At 40.9% G+C, this 20,548-nt stretch overlaps 1 long non-coding RNA gene across 5 annotated transcripts in view; it reads left to right on the top strand.

The window, feature by feature from the left end:
- The first annotated feature begins 949 nt into the window (after window positions 1-949).
- The window catches only part of LOC148222270 (uncharacterized), a 143,458-nt gene continuing 123,859 nt past the window's right edge, over window positions 950-20,548 (top strand). For all 5 annotated transcript variants that reach the window (XR_015806571.1, XR_015806568.1, XR_015806569.1 and 2 more), the window contains exon 1: window positions 950-1,093. This is a non-coding gene — a long non-coding RNA (uncharacterized LOC148222270). The remainder of the gene's footprint in view (window positions 1,094-20,548) is intronic.

The raw sequence follows: 20,548 nt of genomic DNA on the forward strand, positions 1-20,548 counted from the left end.
CCATGAGGCTGGAAGATGTTTTGCAAAGGGGCACTGGAGAGGTTATTTTACTCTGCCAATAAGGGTGTCTTTTGGTTTGCAGAGGTTTGTGAACAAAACCCAAACCAAATCACAACTCTTCGCTTAAATTTGTAACCGGTCACATTTCCAAAGCTGGGGATTTTGCAGCATTCAAAAATTTCCAGTACAAAAGAGAAGTGGAAAGGTTTGTGTAGCTTGAAGTCAGAGCTATTCAAATGCAGAAAATCTGTGTGAAAACATGTACATTAGTTTACAGCTGTACAAACCAGTCCTTGCTTTGAATGCTTCATAGACTGCAATTTCTCTATTTTTTAGCTTTGAGCTCTGCTGAATTGGAAGCTTCTAACAATGCAGGAGAGTTGGGTGCAATTTATTTGGCAATATTTCACATTACTCTGTGTCAGATTCTACTTGTGCTTCCCTAAATAAAGAGGAGGCTCATCAGCGTCCAGAACTTATCACAGAAATTCGGAGGTAGACAGCTAAAGTGTGAGTTTACACACTGAAAAGACTGGGGTATTTTTGATTACAGCCTGTGTTCCAGGGTTTTGTGCTAGCAGGAGGGGTTATCACCAATTTCATCTATAGCTGCTGGACACTGCCCCATAGCAGAGCTGACCTTGCCTCACCAGCAATTCAGCAGGCATTAAATCATCAGTGGAATAACTTCAGAGGAAAAACTGGTGGAAGTAGGATCAGAATGAGCAGCTACTGCCTATATAAATAAATAAACTTCTACCCCTTGCAGAAATGTAACAGACCTAAAAAAAATCCCTTCCCTCTACAGCTCCCGCACGTTTCTCGGTGTGCACAGACCTGAGTCATTCACAGAGATCCTTATGTGAGTCCTTTGCTGCACTAAAATCTACTTTCTTGGAAAATGTAGAACAAATACTCAGGCTGTGATCTCATTCCTAGCAGTGCCGGAGACAGGAGTCCCAGGGGCTTCACTGCAAATTAGATCCCCTGGAAAGAGACAGAGAGCCAGAACGGATCCGACCTCTCTGCCGTTCCTGGGAGCGAGCTCCTATTCTTCCGTGCCCTCCCTGCCTTGCCTCTGACAACTTTTCCAGTAAGATTTTCCCTCCCGCGTGTGCTGTCTCTTCCCTTTCCCTCCCACCCCCCAGAAGAAGTTCAGGACAGGTATTGAACAGGCAGAGTCTCTGTGAGCTGCCTGGCAGTGGATATTCCCATCCCTGGGTCCTGTGGGTTATTTTCCGAAGAAGTGTGTTTTGGTTTAATTCTGTTTTTCTCAGCCTCTCTTCTCATAACTCCATCCTGTTGCTCTTTTGATCAGTTATACATCAGCTGTAATATAACTCTGTGATTTCATTTTGGTGCCACTTACTTCATCTGAAAAGGAACTCACTCTTCAAAGAAAACTTTTATTTCATTGTCTGCCACATATGCAAGTATCCCCTAAGGATCGGGTTATTTATTATTTCTCTCCCCCTCTTTGCTTTCCCCGTTCCTCTCCAAAAGACTAACAGACACTAATCTCCTTTCATCAGGTTCCCTTCTTCCTAATTTTTTTTTTCTTTTTGCACAAAATGCTCGCCACTACCTTTAACACCTTATTGTGTCTGGAGTGATAATTACTTTCAGTTGCCGCAGCTGGTGCATGGGGAGGCGTGCGGGCCCTGTAAATTGGGAATGGGCAACCTGGGTGGGATTGCAGGAAAACACAGAGTTCTGCAAAATCTGAGAGCACAACTAGAACAGGGATACTTTTGTTTTTCTAATGTTTTTCTATTTTTTTTTCCCCACCAAACTCATCTTTGAGATGTATTTCTATTGAGTCACCTCCATGACAATTTGTGGTTCCTTTGTTAAAGGACCAGCTGATGCACGTGACAGAAAATAAGAAAAATGTGAGCTGGTACCTGACAGACTTAGTTAAATCTCACATTTGGAAAAAACACACACAGACATATCTGGATAGGGGGACACACGGGTCTGTCAACAGTTTTTAAGGTCCTCTGAAACATTATTAATTCTTATTTTAATGTATACAGTAGTTCTCTGAACTCACAGAGTCTTGATTCAATCTTTTACTTCTCTTTTGTTTTAAGTGGAGGATTGAGAATAAAATTTGGGCTTATCATGAAAGTGAACACGAAGGCTGGGTTATAACCTTTCAAAAATAAGAAGATTTCCCAACCTGTATTTCCCCTTTCCTTCTTTAGTTATTATATAAGTAGTAGGCAGAAATTATAAACAGTATTATTAGTGTATTTTTTAATGTAGTTTGCCTGTTTCAGTCCCTCACAGCATACTGAGATGTTTTATACTCCTACTAACCATAAGGAAATTGGCACACACTGTTCACTACATAAAATTAGGTTTTTATGAGACTAGTTTATACATGTTTTCTTAGATTTCCTAAAGTAAGCTCTGCTAAATTATTTAGTATACAGTCTGAGATGCTTTTATAAAAGGTTTGCCATAATCAGCCCTGCTCTGGGCATGCTGGTTTGAGCCCCTGTGTTTTGTCTGCTGTCTGCTCTCCCATTCTGTGCTGGAGGCTGGTGGATATTTCCCATGCCTACCTAAGGTTAGGAATAAGGTTCAGGTTTGGGGTCCTTTGCAACTTTCAGACAGGTGAACAAAAAGCGTGACTAATCTGTGAGTGCCTCTTCTGTTCCCAAGCTTAGTTAGGTTAGACTTAGGGTTGGGGTCAGAAGTGCTCGGTGTCACACGCTGGAGAATGTCCCAGTTTCTAGGGGGGGAATCCTGGTGTCGTTGTCTGCTTTCAGCTCGAGTGAGGCTGTGCAGTAGAAAAAAACAGGGAGGCAGCAGCCCAGATGAGTGTGGGACTTTGCAAATTCCTGGAAATAAAACAAGAGCAAAGTATCACGAGCTTTGAAGGAATTATTCTTTTTGATTTGTAGGCAGGGCTGCATTCCCAGGCCTCTCTGAGACAGGGTCTGGGGCTGGGTTAAGGTTATGGTTGGGATTAGAAAGGGTTAAAGCTTTTAAATTTGACAAACCGGGATATTTCACTACTTCCAGAAAAGTAAATTGAGGGAAAGCATGAATATCTTCAAATTTCTTATTCATTATTGGTGGGTACCTGGGTGTATTTTGACTGAGAGTTACTATCCCAGTTGGATCAAGTGTGCAGAGGATGGTACAGTCAGAATAATGGAGTACCCACATTCCAGAGGATAAACTAAATCAGTGTCTTCAAATCATCCCTTATTTATGGGCCATTTGCACCAGGAGTGAAAAATTAATTGTTTTTGGTATCATGGCATGCTAAACTCCTTAGGAGTATTGGGTGAGGCTGTAAGAAATTATGCTAATTCCAGAACTGAGCTGTGACTGTTCCAAGATCACAAATGGAGGCAATTTCTATTTCATGTCATTTGGAAAATATAAATAGGGTTTCTTTTCAGTGTAGTCTGAAAACCAGCCTCTTCCGACACTGGCACCTCCCTGAGCTGTAGGGTGACTGCTGGTTTTCTACCCGTATTTGAGGAAAAAAACTCCTTTTTCTAGGTGATAATTTTACACAGAGTGCCATCTTTACTGATTTGGCCCCTTGTGAAGAGTTCTCTAGCTGATAAATTCTTACAGTGTTTCAAGATTTCATCACTACATTTACACAAATCCCAAGTTCAAGTGTCATTTTCAGAGTAGCGATGACATAGACTTTTTCTTTCTTTTGGGGATAAAAGCATCCACCCTTTTTCTTGTAGCAAGTTGCTCTATTATAATTCCCAAATAGGCATTGCAATTCTGAGTTGCAGTCAAAATCTTTGCTGGAGTCGAACAAGAATCCCAGGCACTTGACCAAAGCAGTATTTCAAGAATATATTATATTTATTTGAAAGACGATAATGCAATGCGGTCATCGTTTGCTTCACTACAGGTATAAATCCTCTAAAACCATTGCAGATGTGGCAGGGATATTGCAACCCATTAACCTAACAGAATGTAACTGTTTTTCTCTTGCAAGGCTTGTCTGACTGGGTCTTTTTCTTTTTTTGCTGCGAGCGTGGTTGTATCTGTTGGCTCTGTGTGTGTACATTGTGGCGTTGAGTTCCGCTGTCTAGACCACCTCCCTGTGAATTAATACTGAAATGGAGTGGCTTAAATCCCCACACCTTCCCTCCTTGTCCCTCTGTGTGCACATTAAACTCAGCCAGCTGAGATCTTACTCAGAGTCTGGCACTTTTGTGCTGTCACCCACTTGAATGGGTATTTTTCAAGTGTTTGTGTATTTCTTAGTTCGTGTATGAATGGTAGGGTCTGTCCCTAAAAAAAATAAAATTAAAAAAAATAAAAATCACTATTTATTATGGCACTTTAGTGTGTATTTAAGAGTCCTCCTTGTTGCCGGGTTTGTGTCCAAAATGGAATTACTGGTCTGCATCTTTGCTGATTGTGAATATGTCCACAAGGCTGAATTTCAGATGTACCCATTTATGAATCTGGCGTATATGCTGAATGCAGCATTTTGTGCAGGTCACGTGTTGTATACAAAACATCTGATAAAATGCTGCTCACAGTCTTACAGATCTTAGAAATCCTTTCCATATGTCTAATCTTAAATCCTTTCCATATGTCTCCATCTATACATGAGCACCAATTAGTCAATTAATCTGCCACCTTTATTTAATTAGATAATAAAGAAGAACTTTTTGAAGTTAAATCTTATTTCATTTTTCCAGGAATCAAAAATGACAACTAGTAGCAGCAACAAATTACAAGATAAATTTCCTAATCCACTCAGTGAATACATTAATATTACAGTATTTGCTGAGTTAAAACAAGTCCAACATTCAATATTCCCCTTCGCAAACAAAATACATTTGCATTAATCCAAATAATTATTTTTTTTTTTGCACAGAAACGGCTCTTGTGTAGCAGTCCTGGAACAATTGCGAGACATTTTGACTCTTTGGTGTCCTTAGAAATTAACCCAGTGTTAATGAAAGTTCATAAGCAAGAATCCCTGTGCAATGGAAATCCTCCCGTGCCCCCCCTAGGGCAGCTCTCCAGCCGCTGAGCCGCGCTCCGCACGCAGGGCAGCCAGAGCAAGGGCCAAGGTGCTGCCTCAGTGTGTCCATCTCCATTGAACCTGTCTCATTAGCATGCCTCTGGGCTCCCCGAAGACATTCCATTTCATCTGAAAGCAAAACATAACAGAAACTGCATGTTTCTGGGTTTGCTGCTGGCAGCTGTTACCTTTCCGGGGGGAAGAGGAAAAAAAAAAAATTAAAAAATTCCTCTGCCGGGTCCAGACCTAGAATAAATGAAAATAGCTACACTGAAGCCCACAGAGCAATATCACTTTGCACCTAGGGAAGGTTTGCCCCATGTATTTCTTACTTCAACTGCAAATAAACTCAATGTGGAGGCATTAGTATTTTTAAAAGGTGAAAGGGATGTTATTTGCCTTTTCCTCATAGCGGTACAAGAAAATTACTTTTTTTTTTTCTTTTTCTCCACAAGAAAATAGTTTTCTAATAATAACCTGGTATTAAGTGTCAGGTAGTTGCTTCATGATTTTCCATGCTTTATTGCAGTCAGCTATTGGGAACGGGGTCAGATTTCCAACTCACTGCAGAAGAGCTGCTTTTATTGGGTTGAATGTTGTTGTTTTCTGTCCATGAATTATCAGTTTCTTTGAAGACTGATCACTTCTTTTTGGGGGGATACTTGAGGAACATACAACTTTCTTTTTTGATACCTGAAGCCTTGGTAGCACAGAGCTTATTGAATATAACCCCCTTTGTTTCTAAGTGCAGAGATGACAGAATTTGGAAAGCGACGTTTTTCTCTGGATTTTTTTCTCTGAATTCAGAGTGAACCGAATACAAAAAAAATTAGAGGCTCTTATGCTTTTACCTTGTGCCATAAAAGAAATTACAACATGATCTATTTTATGTATATTAAAAAGAAACCCTAAAAATTTACAAATTATCAGTCCTTGAACAGGTTTTTTTAATAGGGACCTGAATATGAAGCAAATCCCTCTAACTCTCAAACAACTAATATGGAAAGAAAGCTATTCCTCTGGCAAGTTTTTCAAAGTGGAAAGGAGAATTTAATTGATTCATATCCAAACGTTTAGATCATGCTTTGATGCAGTAGTGGAAGTAGTTAATCTGAATCCCTCTATTTAGACAGATGAAATCATAACAGAATATGTATTTTATAAGAGAGAAAAGAAGGAACAGGAACGGAAAATGCAACCAATATTCCCAACTAGAAAATGTACTTTAAGTCTTATCACAGTGGATTTTCATGCATGTACTCTATTAGAGTTACTAACTTGAGGAGGGCTCCTTGTGATCATAAAATAAAGCACTGAGGTTTTTTAGGATGTGGGCCTTAGAGATTTCAAAGTTGAGCAAAAGAGATTAGGATTCTATTTTTTTTTTATCCTGCTCCTAGTTTTTCGTATTTATGTATTAAGCTGCTTGTATTAAGCTCTTTGCTAAGTAGTATTTCTGATCTATGCTGCAATTTGTCATGACATTTCTCTAGGCAGCTATTATAAAGATGTCTGCTTCCTTTTTTTCTTAAACAAGAAAGTAGACTGCAAATAAGTCACTTGATTTTTAAATTACTACCAATTAAGAGAATGGAGTGTCAGGGTCCAGAAAATTGATAGCTGAATTCTGATCTTGGATCTGGAAAATACTGAGCCATAAAATATTCATACACAGACACACAGGAGGAAAAAAAAAAAAAAAAAAGCTGATGTTATGTTCATCTGACCAACATATGTTGTTTGTGAGTGTCACTGGAGTTCCAGGTTTTAGAATATGGGGAAAAAGATAATTTGAGTGAAGCAGGCAAGCAAGTGCACGATCTGATGATCACCTAAACAGGTTTTAATTTAGAAACTGTTGATACTGAAGCTGCTTTCCAAGTCTATTCAGTACAAGTCAGCGAGGCTCGCACTGACTCCGGCAGATCTCGTGGTTTTTTTGCCAGTCTTTTCTAGCAGCTTGTCTGTTCTGCGTCCAGCCCGGGGAGAAACAGCACCTGCCCGCCTGGGTCCTTCGCTGATTCCCTTGTCACGGAAGCTTTTTCCAGAGAGCGATGCCTTTATCTTTGCTGCCCCCATCCCGGCGGTGAATTTCCCACCGAGGGATCCGGGATTGTTGGGAGCGGGGCCGGAGCCGCCGCGGGCACCGCTCGGTCCTGCCGCCCATCCCTCGGCCCCGCCGTGCCCCGGGGAGCTCGGCATCCTCCACACCTGCCTTGAAAGGTGTCTGGGTGTGAGCTGAGCTCCTTTGGCGGCACCTCAGAGCATCTGCCGAGCTGCAAACCCGTCCCCAAAAAAGGGAGAGGGGCTGGCTGGTCCCCGAGAGCAGCGGGCAGAGGGAGAGGAGGGTTTGACTCGCAGGTCGCTGTGAATTGGTAAAAAAGATGGTGAGAATCGTCAGAAGGTGACAAACATTTCTGCGGTTTTATTAAAAGTCTAATTGTACCTTTCAGCTTCTTGGAAAAGGGAAAATGAAACAGTGAAATCCTGTCATAATAATGTTTGTTATGAGTTTGTTCGAGTCTACTGAATTTCCAGAACTTCACTACCGATTTCAACAGCCTATGGGTCAGCACCCATCACCTTTATTTTCTCTACCTGAGTTCTTTTATCTTTATCTTTATTTTTATTTTGTCTTTAATTTTTTATTCTATTTTATTTCAAGTCTCGCCTTTTAATATGTTTCCTCGGTGGAACATCTATATATCTTCATGACTTCTATAATGACTCAGTTTTTAAGAGTAAGTCAGAAAGGTGGTAATTTCCATACACACATTTCATTTACAATTAAACTAAAAGGAGATTTATCGGTTCCTACCCCAGTTTCAGCTGTAGTTTGGGGATTTTCCTGTACAGCAATATGTTGTCTGTGAACGCTGCAACCCCCCCTTTCAGTTATTTGAACTTGATGTGATGTCCAGAGAGTGGATTCTCAAAAATGAAGAAAAAAATTAAAAGCAGGATGGGAGCAGTATAGGTTTTGTTAAATATACTTTTTCACCTTTAGGTGTCATAAATTTTTTTTCAAGGCTTTGAACTGCATTGTTTCACTAAGGAAAAGTCCAGTAGCTGAACTTATAATTAAGAGCTGCTGATTTACATTGCATTTAGCAAGATGCTGGGCAAGCTTTACCCAGCCCTGCTGGATCTCGGGTTGAGCCCTGGGAATGAAGTTGGTCAGGGCTGGAGCAACACAAAACTCTGTCGTCTGTACCATGCTATCATTAACAAACTTTCCTTGTTTTATCTCCTCTCTCAGTAGCCAGTCCACAGTTTCCTCTCTTCACAAATGAATTGTGCCACAGTCCTGCACTAAATACGAGGTGGGGGATCTTTACTCCCTGAAATATTAATGGAGCTGAATTTTTTTTTCTGTGAGACAGACAGGATTTTTCAGTGGGTTTTTCCCCCCCTCCATCTAACAAAGGTCCCTTCTTGTCAGTCAGCTTTGTAAAAGCAGAGGAAGCACCGAACACATTAGAAACCAAGATATGAGAGAACCCAACAAAAACCTTCTTAAAAAAATACTTTTGAACTTCAGAGAGGACGCAGTGCTTGCTTTGCTGTGAACACAGGGTTGGAGAGTTTTTTCTTTTTAACAGACATGTGTAGCACATTTGTTTCAGTTTTATATCCGCTGTCATAATATGATGGTTTTATTCAGGTTTTAAACATGCTTCTGCTGGAAACCCTACATCTTTAAATTAGGCAACCCTGGTGCCTTTGCGATTTCCCTAGCTGCACTCTCTCACCTTACCCAGGTGCATGTTAAATCAGTATTAATGACAATATCATCCTTCTGCAGTCATCTCCTGCCTGCAATTTGGTTTTAATTACCCACCACGTTGTCTTTCCCCCTCACTGACAGCCATTAAATAGGGAATGACACCAGAGCTGTGCTGGTGTCGAATAGACACTTCACCAGGGTGGTTGGTTCTTTTTTTTTTTTTTTTTCACTCCCTCTCCTCTTCTCTTTTCTTTCTTGCCTCTTTTTTTTTTCTTTTTTTTTTTTTTTTTTTTTTTAATAACTAAAAAAATCCTTCCATAAAGCAGGCTGCAGTGCCTCCTCGTGGTAGTCATCAGGAAAAAAAAAAAGGGGGGATTATTTTGCTCTGGCTTGTTTTGATGGCTGAGCGATGCTTGCTTTGGCTCAGCTAGGGCTCTTGAGGAGAGGGAAAAAACAGCATGATCTTTAAGAGAGAGAGAAAAAACAGCACTTAAAGATTAAGGCCTGATTGGGACACATTGAAGTGTCTCCTCGTTGGAATCTAACAGTAACTTTCATGTAGAATTTAAGGCTTGCCTGACAGTGTAGAGGAGCTGCTTGGAGCCAGAGCCCGGTCAGTCACGGGTGTCAGAGAAAGCTGCAGGCAAAGCTGCAGGCAGAGGTGACCCTGCTGCATCCCTGCTGCATCCCTGCTGCATCCCTGCTGCATCCCTGCTGCATCCCTGCTGCATCCCTGCTGCATCCCTGCCCGCATCCCTGCCCGTATCCCTGCCCGCATCCCTGCCCGCATCCCTGCCCGCATCCCTGCCCGCATCCCTGCTGCATCCCTGCTGCATCCCTGCCCGCATCCCTGCCCGCATCCCTGCCCGCATCCCTGCCCGCATCCCTGCTGCATCCCTGCTGCATCCCTGCTGCATCCCTGCTGCATCCCTGCTGCATCCCTGCTGCATCCCTGCCCGCAGCCCTGCTGCATCCCTGCTGCATCCCTGCTGCATCCCTGCTGCATCCCTGCTGCATCCCTGCTTGCCCCTCGTGCTCCTGTGCTCCCTGTGCTCTGAGATTTGACAACTCTTTCTTTCTCTGTCGCTGCGTAGAAATGTGCATAAACACGAGATGTAGGAATTTTTCATGCCAGACCCGGCCTTTTAAAATGAGTCTAACAAGCCTCAAAATGCCTTTCACTTTTGGGCAGTGGTTTAAGATAGCCTTGCCCTGCACCCCCCTCCCCAACATTGATATTTACCCCCGTGGGAGGATTCCTCTGTGTGAACTAACTTCTTGCTGGAAAGATTTAATTCTACAGCCATTGCATTAAGTTTTGTGGTATTAATCTTGAATTATAATGTGGTAACTGGTGATAGAGCCCGGTCCAAGATTTTCACTGTAAGCCCGACCCTGTCCTGGTTTCTGTGTGAGGTCAATTTTCAGCAAGGTCAGTTGGAAGGACACTGAGAAAAAGGTCAGTGATTTGTGAACTTGCATTAGGGAAAATACCTAAATATCTGTCTACTAGACAACATGAAAAAAAAAAATTGAAATTATTTTGAGGAGTGAACAGAACTTTTTCAGTTAAAAAATTTCTTATTTCTGTCTTTTCCATCAGGGTGTTAGATTTAAAAAAGAATAAATAAAGCTTATTGGAAGGAAAATTAAACAAAAAAATAAATCTGATAAAGATGGCTTGTGAAACAATCACTGCCCATCTACATTTGTTTCAGACATGACAATATTTGACCTTGTTAAATGTCAGTTGCATTGATTTGATTTGAGGGGTCTGGATTGTGAATCACTAAATACTTGCCCTGTTAATTTGTTGGCCCTTTCAAGAAAATTTCTGACTGAAACTTGAGGCTTATAACAGTGAGTCTACCAGGAGGGTTTATTCTCTGATAGAGCTTCCACATATTGGTTTACAGCTGTACCGAGTCCCCTTAGAATGATTTTTTTTTCCCTTTCCTAATATGAAACTTGATGCTTGGAAAATCTGATAAGTGAGTTTCATTTCCCTGGAAATTTATTGCTTCTATTTCCAAGTGCAAGGAAATAAAACAAGTAAAAACAATAAGCAGTCTGTAAGGAGGGTATTAATGAGGGGTCACTCTTTTCTCATGTAGGCTCAAGCTCAGGAGAAAAAGAGAAAGGAGTTGCTTTGAGGGCAATCTAAATGGCTGGTGCAGTATATTTTGCTTTATTTATTTGGTAGGATCAGCTCTGTTCTATTTCCCTCTTTAAAACGTGCTCTCCAATTCCAAGTGGGATATTTATGACAAGAAATACAAAGTCTTTTCTTCAGGTAGTGGAAACTCCTTTGACTTTGGCTCAGGGACTGGCTGATTTTTAGTTGACAAAAGACTATTTATGCTGCTCTGAGCATCTCTGAAATCAGAAGAGCCCATTTGTATATGTAAAAAAGATGCCATAGAATTCCAGTGTCCCATCCTTATTCCAGTGGAGAACTACATTATGCTCATCTAATTCCCCATTCTTTCATTTGGAAATGATGCTGTTCTTCACTTCTTCCTGGTAATTGCTGTACAATGCTAAGGAGCTGCCAAGTTCCACTGCAGGACTCATTATATTTAGTAACGGTGGGAAAAATTGCCATCCACAGAGCATTTTATATGGGAAAAGAGCTGGGCTTCACAGCACTGCAGATGTGCTTCCCCTGTAGATGCTGTCACTGAATCAACTCCTAAGTGAGACAGACTGGTCCATTTTGGTTGCAGGGAGGATAGTTTGGAGGATAAACATGACAATAAGAGACTTTAATGGAGGGAGAATTTAGTGCTAATAATGTCACTTTGATTTTTAGGTTTCTTTTGCACCAGTTCCCTGTACTTCCCCTCATATACTTAGGAAAGTACTAGTCCAAGCTCTCTTAATTTTTTTTGTATTGTGCAGCAGTGACTTAGTTGTGTGTTGTAAATGTGATGCCTTTTTATAGACTCCATAGCAGGTTTATTTTTAAATGTATTTTCTCTAGGGAAGGACACACAGTTTACTCAAAATTTACCATATGCTTTGCAACTCCAGTAAAACAGTTGTAGAAAATACCATATTTTTAAATCTGGTGAGTTGTGAAGAATCCGAGAGGGGCCAGATGAAGAACACTAGTTAGAATGATAGATACTCAGAAACTCCTTCCCTTCCAAGAGTGAACTGCCATGAAGTAGCTCAAGAGGGACTATTGAAAACATTCTTATGCTGTTCAGGTTATAGGCCTTGAACCTGCAAACACTTGTGCATGTAAATAACTTTATATAGGTAAAGTAAATGCTTTGAACTCAAAAGGGCTACTTGCACATAGGAAGTTTTTTGTGTGTGTAAGTGCCTGCAAGATTAAAACTGTAGTTGGTGTTTGATTAAAGTTTAATCCTCCATGGCTGTGCTGCCTTATGGACAACCCAGAGGGAGTTTCAGAGGAGGCAACTCAGGAGCTAAATGTGCAGATGAGCTTTAGCTCCATTAGTTAAGCTGGGTTTAGATTTTCTTTCAAGATTATATAAATATGTTGTTTTTGTTGGGATGAGTTTTTGTTTTGCTCGGCTTTTTTTTTTTCTTAAAGTTTAAAAATAAAAGTCAAAGCTACCTCCTCCTAAACTGGAATTCTGAGTTTGTGATACATATTGCTGTTTTGGTTTCTTTTCCGTTAGGTAAAAAAGTCTTGAATTTAATTCACAACATTTTATACTTTTTATTCTGCCTTTTCCATCTTCAGTATTTAAGGAAAGCTGAGAGAAATGTAGAAATACCCTAGTGCCTTTTAGAAAGTAATGTTGCCTTTAAAAATTTATCCTTATCTTTGCTCTTTTCATTCAGCATTTTACCCAAATCAGCATAATTTTTCAGAGGCTTTTGATGAACATAGCATCACTGTTTTTTCTAAAATGCCAGAGAACACAACCCACATCCCACAGAAGCTACTACGAGTTTTTCATTAGGTCTGTTGGAAGCTGATTTAAATCCCATACAAGTTAGAGGACTCCTCACTACAGGAAATACAGGATTTCTTCGTACGAAATTCTTTGTTTGCTTGTAATTGCAGGACCACACAATATACAATTAGTATTAGATTTTTCTGCAAATTATTAGTCAACCCTTGAGCAGAGTTTGTGACAGTGCTGGCAAACAATGGACTTAAAGCATGTTTTGAGAAAGTGTGTGTGTTTATATGGGAAGCAGTAAATGGGCATGGGTAAGACATTATGAAGAATGAGGATGTGGAAATGCATCCTGCAGGAATGGTGAAGCACACGGAGAATGGAGGCAACTGAGCTGTTACACCCAGGGATCAGTCACTGGCCTTTTTGTCTGGAGAAGTCAGGATTTATGCTGGGTTTTGGGGAAAAGCTGCTTTTTAATGATTGGGGAAAGACTGCCCAGAGCTCCATAGTTCATCCAGGGGAAAGGATATTCCTGCTGATTTTCCTGGTTTATTTAATTCCAAACCACTTTTCCTCTCCTCTCTTTATACACACACACCTGTCTATTGACTTCCTTAGAGCAATCTTTGTTATTTAGTACATCTTTGACACTGCTGCTTTGTGCATAAAATGCAAACAATGTTGTGTCAGTCTGCTGGTGTGAGAGACTTATCCTGGGCTATGGCTCTGTTTTTCTCAGCTCAGCGTGTACACACTTGGAGAACAGACAAGTAACCAGGGGTGAAATCCACCTCTGTGCTGGGTAAACATTTAAACTTTATGATCCTTGTCCTAGCCCTGTACATAAGGGTGAATTTCATCCTCCATAAATGTAAAGTCTTCCTGTGTTATTACAGTTGCCTCTCCCCATTTCCCATTATCTTTGAAACCCCCTCCATCATTAAGCTTTCTTTTAGGATCCAGGAAAATGTCATTCTCTTCTCCTCTTTCTCTGACTGGCCTCTGGTTATATTAGAAAATAAAATTAATCTCAAGGGGAAAATAGCACTTAAAATTATTACTACTGTTTAGCTTACTAAAGTGATTTGCTCTCCGTGACCTGTCTCAGGCTGATCCTTGTACAAATCAAATCAGCACACAAAACAGCACTGGGAAACAGTTTCCAGACTCGGAATTTCACAGCTCCTGAACCTTTCGAATGTCACAAGCAAATCAAAAATGAACATATTGGTTTATCTGTCTCTTTAGATCTCAGACAGTGTGTTTTTTTTAAAGGCACGTATTCTCCCGTGCTCCATATGAAGTATATGAATAAGCCAGCTGTAATGCTTCTGGGTGAGCCCATACTTAAATGTTTTGCTGAGTGGGGGCTGGAGAAAGTTTCCATCCACTTCCAAGTCTATCCCTGTGTTGTGGGGGATTAATGTCACTCTGACCTCCAACAGTTTCTCATTAAGCTGTCTAAAATATGAACCCTTACCAAGCGCCTGCTCTTCATTTTAATTTGATGGGTTTATCAGTGGGCTGGAGGAGACAGCTTGTGGATAGGCCAGACTTCCATGATAATTCCCTGAGGCTCAGCTAGTTCCCTGCCAGGGGCAGTGGATGGCACAGCCCATGGAGCCTGGGGAGAGCCGTGTGTCCTCCCAGCACGGCCAGAGGCACCAGCTCAGTGTGGCTGCAGCAGCACCTCGTTCATAGTTCTGCCTCTCAGCTGCAAACCAGGGGAGGTGTTGGAGCTCTCTGCACACATGGTCGTGCTTTTTCACCCTCAGAAGTAGCTCCAACCATTCTGACTTGGGAGTCTCTCAACGCCCCAGCCCCAGAAGGAGTAGGAGGCCAATCCTGTGGCACACAGGCAATGTCATTCACATCATAGGCTTTGACCCCATTGCCTTTCTGACCTCACTGGGGTGCAGGATGCCACAAGGATGACTCGTCATCCCCTTTTTTCTTGAAGTCCTTCCCATCCAATCCAGCAGATATATACCAATGTCTGTGAAATTTTGAGGAATGACATTACAAAATCCGTGACAACAATTTGTTCATCTCGTGGTGACCTCTTGTGGAGTCACTTAGAAATCAGGCTTGATCCATCATGTACGGTACATTCCAGGGAGAGGAAGACAGGAGCCATAATCCAAAATGTTCTCAGGCTTGGAGGGACAGTCAGCTCATGCTGAAGGACACTCAGCCTCCCGTGGGCTCTCTGCACCTGGGTTTGATGGCAGGGTCACTTACTTGTCTCTTTGTACTCACTTTCTATCTTTGTGCATAAAACCCAGCTCGTCCTTCACTCTCAAACATAGGCTTAGCTTTCAAGAATTGGCGTTAAAAACCAAAGTATGCTATAGCAATAGAGCTGCACCTTATGAGAAAGATCCTAGCTTTTGTGTCACCCCATTTTTTAAATTGTCGTTCTGCACATATGGTAGACATCAGAATGATTGCGGAGCCTGCAAGGTGCAACTAGGTGTGAATTGTTTAAAACAGGACTGCCACCAAGTTCATATCCAGCTCCGTATTTGGAAAATCTAGAAGTGATTGTTCTTCACCCCCTTCCCATGTCTAATGCATAAAATCAAAACCTTTCATGCTATTCACATTATTTTTTGTGCCGATCCTGCTCAAAGCCAACCTTTATTTTTCATTAATTCTTGCAAGGCTTGAAGCTGTTCCCAATGAAACCAATTGCCAAACTGATTGTGGAAGCCAGATCAAATCTGTAGTGTAATTTCCCCCCTGCTTTTTTATTGTCCTTGCTCCAAGTCATTCCTGTCTCATGCAAACTACAATAACTACGGCAAGCGTTTACTTGTGGGAAAAATTATCTCAACTTCCTCTCTGTGCATATAATATCTAACAATGTACTGTACTGAATAGAATATTGAGAAATGTCATTGATTATTCAGAGTTTAACATGATGAGCCATTCCATTCTTCTCTTCAGTGAGACCAATTTATTCTTATGCTCAGATTAAATTTCAATACTCTAAATAAAAAAAATAAATAAACCCAGTGACCTGCTATGAGAAGGATTCCCTTTGCAATGACAGTTTTAAAAACACCCGCATAGGTCAAGGTTTTTTCCTTTTATCCCTGCACATTTATTTTGTTTTTCATTTTTTGGCTTTATTATTTGGTCACTAAGCAAAAGGTTTGCTGGGTGGCTTTTTTTTAAGCTTCAGGGAGAATATGAATGTCATAAATATTTCATTTTCCTAGCACATCTTGCATTGTTCCTCACTTTCAGACCTTGCCAGCAGTCAACACAGTAGTAAATTTCAGCACCTGTGGACCTTTTTCAGTAATTTATGATTTCCATTAGATTTCCATTAGAGATGGACTAAAACAGTTTAGAAAAGTGCTTGCACCTTCAGCCATACGGATCCTGCCTGTGTCTGGGGAGGAGGGCTGGGTTTTGCTCTCTGTGCCCATGGCTGCTGCCAAAGGTTTGGTGTTTCAGTTGGAGCTGTTGAGTCTCAAGGCCAGCCAAAATGCCTCCTTGGAGAGGAGGTGCCATACCTGAGAAAGGAAGGGCAGGTTAAAAATAGAAAAAGTAAAAATGGTGCTGTTTCTCTCTTTCTAGCCCTGCAAGCTTGAGTGCGAATTTAGCCCACAGTGACTGGCTTTGCTGGGGCACTACAAGTGTCTGTAATTCAATGGCCACACATTTTTGCTGGCAGCACTCCATCCTGAGCTTCATGGGGTGCCTTTCCCCTCATTCCAGCTCTACCCTCCTCACACACCTATGGTCTGGTACAGGGCTTTTTATAGTAGTCCTTTTTTCACTAGAAAATATATTGGAGGGAGGCCTTAAGGTAAGAAGTTTGGGGTTAGCTCGAATAAGAAATTGTCTTGATACTCCCTCCAGCTCTAATGTGCTTACAGGCAGCCTGTGTTTGTTCCAGGACTAGTTGTGAACCTGGAAAATCTCCCACATGCCTGCCACAAAGTGAGATACGGTGGCAAATAAATCACAGCGAATAATTTAGTCATGAATTGTCCATTGGCATTGTATCATAGCTTGAATACATTTCCCATAATAGCTCATGATAGTCCCATTGACATCCACTTGACTTTTATGAAGTTTTGCAGATTCCCCTCTCGTATGAATGGCTCTGACTGGCTCAGGATTGTAGCAGCTGATTCAAGGATTGAATATTAGACCGGATATTAGATGAATATTGTACCCATGGCATTTTCTGGAAGCTGTCCTCCGGGTAGGACTGGAATTTTGGTTGTCCTGTCAGTTCGGTGTTTATTAATTATCTTAAGCAGCTGCACTGCATCGAGCCACCATCCCTTATGTGAAACTTTCCCTTTGTTGCCATCCCCAGACCAGCTTTCAGCTGGGTGGTTTGGGCAGCCGGGCACTCCGGGGGGCACGGCTCCTGCTGGGATAACGTCACACTCCGAGTGCACTCCACAATGGATTTCAGCAAGCTCAGGAGTGACATTATCTCAGCAGGACACCTGCCCTTCACCTTCCACGGAGGGACCCACCTCGGAAAGGTCAACACTTGCAGTTTAAAAATGGTATTTTAACCATTGCTATTCAGAATTCAAAGGAAGAAGGGACTGAATGTCAGATAGCCATGAAATTCATGAAGCCCATTACTCCCCTGCAAATGACAACTGGCCCCAGACACACATTTTGAATATTCTTTTACTTAGGTTTTAAGCACATTTTTAAAACCCAAACCCACATTATTCAGGATATTTTAACTTGAACCCCAAGTGCCAGCAGAGTAGCAATTTGCATTCTAAAAAAGTTATGTGTTTAAAAAATGCATTGGTGAATTAATACACTGAGGACTTCAGCTACTTTTATCTCTTTGCTTTTTCTGTGCTGCATCCTCATGTACAGCTTATTTTGGAATAGCAATAAATCTACTTAAAAAACAGTGAAAAGGTGTCCTGGCTGGAGCTGAGCACACTGCTTGAACCAGGGAATTTGCCTCATCAGTGTAGCATGTCTTCCCTCCAGTGGAACATCCACTTCATACTTTTTGGGGTGGAGGTTTTAAAAAAATTATCATATTCTCAAATCTTATTTGCCTTCTAACCTGAAATATAAAACTGAGAAAGCACTTTTGTGAGGTTAGAAATGGCCAAATAACTCACACAACTCCTTTTCTGTTCCTTTTTCCCTTTGTATGAAGAGCCTGGCTCCGGGAGCTCAGTTTATAGAACAAATGTTGTTTGTGGGAAATGAAACACATCCTCCATGTACGTTTGATAGTATTACATTTGCACCTTTTTCTTTTTTTATCATTTATGCCACTAAAGCACAGCAGCAGAGATGGCAAAGGTAAAGAAAAAAATCTGATTTATCACTGTTTTCTTTGATTTTACTGCTGATGCAATTCCAAAAAAATTAGTGGAGTCCCACCAGCACGAGTCAGCCAGCGCTGAGCCACGCTGAGACATTTTGCTTTGAGAATCTGGCTGAGTTCTGGGAAATATTTCTCAATATCAGCTCAGCACGACAAGGGCATCAACTGGCTTGTGGCTGGAGTCTGTCTTCAGGGGTTAGACACACCTCTGATTTGCTGAATGATGCCTCCTGTATTGTTTGATGGAACAGCAAATGGAAGGCAATAGTTCTGGCAGGAGGCTTTAAGGAGTGGCTGGGGGAGCAGATGAGCCTCACATTTACTGATCCCATTTCGACCTCTCTGCTCTGTTGTGCAGCCCATCATGGCACTTCCTGGAGGTTTTGAGATACTGAAGGATGACACAAGGGTTTTTGTTTCAGTATTATCATAACATTTCTAGATTTGGCAAAAGAATTGAATCTGATTCTGTGAGATTTCTGGCTCAAGTTTTTAAGCCAACTTGGCTATGTTTTTGTAAGTTCCGTCTCTTAAAATTCCCAAAGGAATCAGAACCACAGAGTTCATGGAAGTTTTCCATTAGTCATCACGATAAAAGGTTATTAATCATACATGCCTTTATGTTCCGAATTAATTTTTTACTAATTTTGTTCTAAAAGTTTATACTGTGTTTATGCCTGCTGAATAGAAATGAAATTGAAGTAACAATTATTAAGAAAGGCACATTAACAATAGTTGTCAAAAGAGCATTGTCTTAGAAATGGATTAAAAGGAGCAGCCCTGTTTTCTTCTAAAGGACAACTATTTTCACTGAGCTTTTTTTTATTGATAAATTTCCAGAGACCCTGAGTTGTGGACTATTTTCTATCAATCGATGTTCATACTTCATGTATTGTCTTTCCTACCATGTCATGAAACATTATAGAACATGTCAGCAGAAATCCATAAAAATTCAGTTGATACTTGAAAGCATAGAATTAGTAAAAGAGGATTTTTTTTTCGGGGACAAAAGACCCTTGGGGAGGGGTATGTGTGTATTTTTATGTGTGTGGAAGGTAAGCCATGCTCTCTGGTATGCCAGGACAGCCTTGGACTGATATCCAAACACCCAATTTGGCCTGGAAAGGAGGTGGGCCACGTTGCATCACTGCAGAGTCTTACTTCAGGCAAGTTTTCTTCCTCTGTTTTCCATGAAGCTGTTTAATTCATAGAGCTTTGATGTTTAAACTGATCCTGACCTTCTGTGAGTACTTCAAAAAGGGAAAATTAGCTGCTTGGAAAAATAGAACGACTTAAATCTAGCAATTTGGGACACACATGTTAAGGTCCCACTGAACTTGTGTTGACTTCTTCAACTCTTTTTTGTATTATTTCCTGATTGACTTATAACTAGAGAAAGGTGTTAATTTTCAAAACTTCAGGAATCTCTCTTTATTGATCTGTCTTTGAAACATTGTCTCTGGTACAAGAAGAATCCATCAAGACACAGGGAGCTGCTGTAAACTCAGGGCATAAAAGACTTTGATTAACTTTATTTTGGCTTTTACTTACCTCTAATGAGTAAAATGATTAATTGAATAACACTCCCTGGCTTCACTATAGTTGATGGTCCATAACAACTCCCCTGGTTCTCATAGTTTATAATTTAGCTGTCAAAATATTCTCTAGGTTAGATCTTGGGAAGAAAGGTCTTGACTTTGCTTTTTCTTTCTTTTTTTTTTTTTTTTTTTCTTTAAACAAAGCAAATATACTTCAACTATTTGTAAGTTATTGAAGCCAGTTGAAAACATCCCACTTTAAAATATGTGCCTGGTCAGTGTTAGGTAGTTATTATTTTGGGAGGATAAAAATTTAATACATCATTTCAAAGTATTTTAAATGTGCATCTGATTTTTGCTGTGATTTATTATGGACTGGGATTTACATATATTGTCAGAGATTTTGAGACAGGGGGAATGTCTCTACTGTGTATTGATGGTACTTTTTGAAATAGCTGAATTGATAAATTATTTTTGGTAATCAACACCTGCTTGATGTTTTGGAACTTTTTAAAAGTATTGTTAAAAAGTCTTGACTTTTAAAATTACTTTTGCTCAGGATCTAGTTCATTAAGATGTATTTGGGCCCTGTTGGGAAGACAAGTTTCCTTCAAGGCAGGTTTCAGTTTTAATGCTGCAGGGCTCAGCTTTGCATCCTAGGATGTGTTTATCCTCATATCCCAAAGTTCTGAATTTTCCTGGAGTGAATACACCTTTCCCATGTGTCCTAATTGTTTTATCCCATCAGTTCTGAGGACTTTTTTTGGTGATTAAATTCAGGCATCTGTTCCTAGGCACTCCTGTTTCCAAATGGGTTTTTCCTATGCAGAGCCTTTTGCTGCCCTTTGCTTGATGGCAGTTGCTGATGGGCAGATCCAGGTGTTGGAGCACTGGCTGTGGCTCACAGGTCCTTCAAAAAAAAAGAGACTTTCTCTCACCTTTAAAAGCTTCCTGGAGGTTCAGGATAACACCTGAGCAGCTCATGAAAAGGTCCAGCCTCAGCTGTTTGCCCTCAGCAGATGGTTGTGTGGGGTT

The sequence above is a fragment of the Sturnus vulgaris genome, chromosome 13, assembly GCF_052056855.1.
Source record: "Sturnus vulgaris isolate bStuVul1 chromosome 13, bStuVul1.hap1, whole genome shotgun sequence".
In the NCBI taxonomy this organism is placed as follows: Eukaryota; Metazoa; Chordata; class Aves; order Passeriformes; family Sturnidae; genus Sturnus; species Sturnus vulgaris.